This window comes from Symsagittifera roscoffensis, chromosome 3 (genome assembly GCF_963678635.1).
Source record: "Symsagittifera roscoffensis chromosome 3, txSymRosc1.1, whole genome shotgun sequence".
Lineage (NCBI taxonomy): Eukaryota > Metazoa > Xenacoelomorpha > Acoela > Convolutidae > Symsagittifera > Symsagittifera roscoffensis.
Window position 1 is genome coordinate 77,516,382 of NC_087064.1, and position 4,842 is coordinate 77,521,223.

Sequence of the window (4,842 nt, forward strand, 5' to 3'; positions counted from 1 at the left end):
TGTCTCAAGTCCGTATTCGATTCTCCTGTTTTCAGGACAAGACAGCTCTACTCTCTTGATATTTCGTATCGAGAAATTGCGAATAGCAATTTCCTGCCTTTTTCTTGAGTAGTTTCCCGCTATTGTTAATTCGGGTGTTCTGATTTCTGACTTTTTCATTTTCAGTTGGTTCGAGAAAATTGAGCATGACATGCTCAATTCGAATTTTGCAAAATTAAAATTTCACTCCAAAATTGCGTATTTCTCAAGGTCAAACCCCCAGACATGACCGACTGGCACATACTCCCCGGACTCGAGATCGATGTCCTCATCGTGTGTTGTCATCTGCCAATAAGTCCCAGAGAACCGAGTGTTGCTCAAGATACAGTGCCAGTGGTCATTTACAGAAGTTTGCATCGAACTTAAGCTTATCTACCTTGCAAAATTCACGACCATGTAAAATTTTCACACTATCGCTAAACAGCAACCAAAATCTGCACACACCTGCACCTGTGAATTTTCGCTTTTTAAGCTAGTAATTTAAAATTTCTTTTGTCCTATTTCAGTCAGAGAATTGTCATGCATCAATTTGATTTATATACTAGATCTATCATATTAATAACAATATCTTATTCGTCTAAAATTTCTTTTCCGTGAACCCAGATTTTATCCAAGTTCACGCTCAAGCCCCCTCCCTCTCAAGACTCAAGACTCTAGAATTTCCTTTCGAGCCACTGGCTCACCTCATGTTCTTCGCCTTCGAGGTACCTGATACCGGTGTTCTTGGCACTGTAATTTGTTCCAATAGTGCCTCTTCGTCATCGGAGCTAATCACAATTTCCTCCCAGGCCTTCAGCTGTTCATAGGCTCGCATCCACTCTCTCTGCTCTTGCAACCTTTTCAATTGACTTGGTAGGCCTTTCACCTTCGACTCCCGGTTCAAGCAGAAGGAGTTATGAAGACTCAAGCTCACATTCCTCGCCAGGTCCTCCTCCAGTATCGTTTCCCTCGCTCTAGAATTGTCTCTGGATATTCTGCCTACTCTTTTCCACCCCGCCGTGATTGCATTTCGATGGGTTAGCAGAGGTCTCTTAAAGGCATCTGGCCCTATTTCAGCTTGGAATTGTCGATATTCCTTCTGATGTTTCCTCATGTGGTCCTTCGTCACCGCATACAACCAGGATGTTAACGTCGCACGAAACCAAGGAAAGAATCTCAGGCGGCTCCATATGTGTCTGACTTGCACTGGTATGGCGAATACCTTGCATGCAGTCTCGAACAACTCCAGTCTCCTGCTGTAATCTATCGCATAAATCGATTCAGCTGTTGGCGCTCTCGATTCTCTGTACTTCGCTATATTCTCCTCAATCCATCTCAGAGCCAGCATCGTGCTTACCACTAAGATGGTCACCTTTTGTCGATACTCCGGTAGTCCTAGCGACTTAATTTCTTCTACGTCCCAGATCAGACAGAGATTGGCGCGGTCCGGGTACCACACTGTCTGCGCCAGACAGTGGCATGGACAATCCCCATGCGTGAGGTCGATGCTTCTAAGGTTGCGTTCTCCCGAAGCTTCTAGGAGAGGCTCAAGTTCCATCATTTTCTCATGCACCACGTCGACTTCTTCCGAGCTTGAAGCACCTACTGCGGGTTTCCCCACCACGTTCTGCTTCCCATGATCACTTGCATTTTCGCTCTCCAAGCCTAGAAGTTCTTCACCCCAGATTTCACTCAAGTCATCTCTTTGCTCCTTTGGTACTGCTCCTCGGATCTTCCTCAATAGCTTGTGTGAGTGGTGTGACATCCGAGCCAGTCTCACGCACTTGGGCACTGAGAAGGCTTTGTCTATCATCACCCTCTGGCTGGACACCTCCACCATCGCCATGTGTAGTGGATAGTGGCTCCCACATAGGTTAGCCAACACTGATCCCACTAAGGATTTTGCATTTAGAGGTAATCCATAGGCTTCGCTCATGGGAAATCCCATCTCTGCCTCGAGTCCGATCTTCCAACTCTTGATGTGCTTCTGGTTCACTTGTAGCACTCCGGGCCATGATTCCACGCTTAACGCGGTCACCAGGTGATGTTCTGACTCTAGCCTCTCCAGTGACTGGAGACTGCACATTCTTGAGAAGAATCCCAAGGCTGTCGCTAGGTTCACGGTGGTCCTCGCGTAACATTCAGCCACTATCTGTACCTCACTCTTCTCCCTTTCAGTGATATCTTCAAACCAGGTAGTGAGGTCCTCTTTCTGGAAAGATTGTATCCTGACGCATAATCGTCCATCACAAATATGTTCGCCGTTACTGCATGTCGAATCAAGACAACTGCCCGGCTCCATCCTCCTCACCGGCTCTGTTCCACTTGTCACCTCACTTGATTCTTTCACCTGAGGCAAGATCAGTTTGTGTACTATGCTCAAGATCGCCAAGTCCTCATCCTCTGTCGGTGCCAATCTCACTCGCTCAGTGACCTCCTCAATCATACTTGCATGGGGATGTGGACACCAGGAAGGTCTGAGTAATTTCCATACCACTCCCAGGTTCGTGATCAACGTGCCACTCCCATCACCCATTCTTAGCTCCACTCTTTTACTTGAGCGTGGCACACTTATCACTCCCGGCATCCCCTCAAGAACCAGACCCAGGCTAGGTCTCTCTCTCTCCACAACGTCTATCTCCACTATCTTCTCTGTCCAGAACTTCAACAGCTCCGCCACTTCATAATTTCTGTTGGCTCCTCCAGCTTCCAGGTCCAAGAAGGGGTTGTACGCCATTCCCATCACTCCAGAAACATATTGGTACTCTCCCTTTCTGTTGAGTTTCAAGTACTCCCCTGACGAAGCCAGGTTGCGGTGAACGTCGTGCTCCTCTTCGAACTTCTTGTTGTAGAACCTCCGTATCTCATCCAACTTCCTATGGTTCTCCAGAGATTGCCTAGAACCATCCTCCCTCTCTATCCCAGTGCTCTGATACACATTCAAGATGACTGTGGAGACTCTCCTTTCCAACGTCTTGCTTGCGACTGCTTTCTGATGACATGCTAGGATGGTACTGTCAGTCATCATCGACATCGTCCACCTCAAGAAACAGGTTGCATCCTTCCTCCTTGCCAGACTCAAGCCTGAGTTGTCCTTGGCAACGTGCTGCATCAACATTCGGTATATCTCTAGATTTTTTCCTCCCAGCTTCAACTTGTCGTATGAAGTCAGCGTTTCCAGCTCTATCCCCAACAGGCTCCACGCGAACATCAGTTGTCCTGCAGTCCTGATAAAGGGATTCGCCATCAGTGGTGGTGCCGATGAGGATGTCCTCATCGCCTCTTCAAAATGATCCTTCAATAAGTTCTGCCAGGATCTCTTCAGCTGGTTTGCCAACTCTATCTTGTTGACCTCAGCCTTCTGCTGGATGGCCCAGCTGTATCGTTTGCGAGCCACTCCACTGTTCAACTTCTTCAAACAGCCTTCCATCTCCTTCAATGTCTCGAGAGCTATCCACCATGGTCGGGAGGTGTTTCTGGTTTTACTTTTCTCAAGTGGATCACTGGTCACTTGCTTCCCGACAGCTTGATGTTCACTTGAGACCCACTCTTTGCCAACATCTACTTCCCAGGTCTGCCCGCTCGTCGAACCTCGCTTCATTTTTATTCTTTGAGGTTTGAAATCCTCCTCCGTCACGGAACTAGTGGGATTCTCCATTTCTTTTTCTATGTCGAGCAGTTTCCTCGGTTCGTAGCTACTCTTGTAGGCTGCCGTTTTCCATCGCGCCAGAACCATGGGAGCCGTCTCTCTCAAGTCTTTCTCCGAGACCGCGTCAGCTGAAGGACTGCCCATTCCCTCCACGTCTCTCTTCCTCTTGCGAGACCTCACGTCTTTGCTTGGGGGCGTCATTGGTATCATCACTGATTCAACTTCCTTTTCTCCAGCCAACTCTTGCCTCCCCCCTGCTCGAGCCTTAAGGATATTAGTACTTTTAATCATATTACTAGTTCCTACCTTATCCCCCCTTGTACACTTAATTATTTTATTGTCAGTTTTCTGTTTCGGAGTAGAGCTGTCTTTACATTTGTCTTCTCTGGTCTTTCTTGACTTCCTCAACTCGACCATTTTGTTCAGTAGTTCCACTCTAGCTTTCTCTTCTAAACCCGTCCCCACCAGGACAGGCTCACCAAACTTCACCACCGTGTCCCACAGTTCTTCTTTGAAATTATCCAACGTGGTGTCTTCATCCACTTCTCGACTGAATTCGCTCAAGAACTTTTGCCAAGCATCTCCATCCAGAGTGCCCAGGAAGGCGTCTCTGTTTCCCTCGAAGGTATTCTTCTCCCTCCTCTCCGTACTCAAGAAGATCATTCCCATGTTGGGATTCTCGCTTGTCAACGACATTTCCGGGTACTTGCGAGGGGACGAGGTCAAAGGTGGCGTGGGAGTATCTGCCCAGTTTTCTTCACTCAGGTCTTTCAACAATTCCTGCGCTGTGAATTCCACTTCCGTTGGCTTTTGCTCCGGTGTGTTTCCCACTTCCATATCCTCTCCTGCCTCACTGAGGGTTTCATCCATGCTTTCGTCTCCTGACTCTGCTTCCCTTCTCTCAAAGATCCTCTTGAATCGATCTGCCACGGTGCCACTCTTTTTATCCCCAGGGATGTCTACTGGAAGGGGTGATGGTGTCGCTGAACTCGTCGCCTCACCTTTTGTCAGTGCCACGTACAATGGACCTGCTGCATCTAACTTCTTTCCTTCTCTATTACGCTCCATCAGCTCAAGTCCGTAAGGTGCCCGGTACTTCCTTGTGGCAAATAGCATCGCGTCTGCTTTCAGTGCTACATGCCCTTCTTCCACTATCATCCTGCCGTCGTCCCATA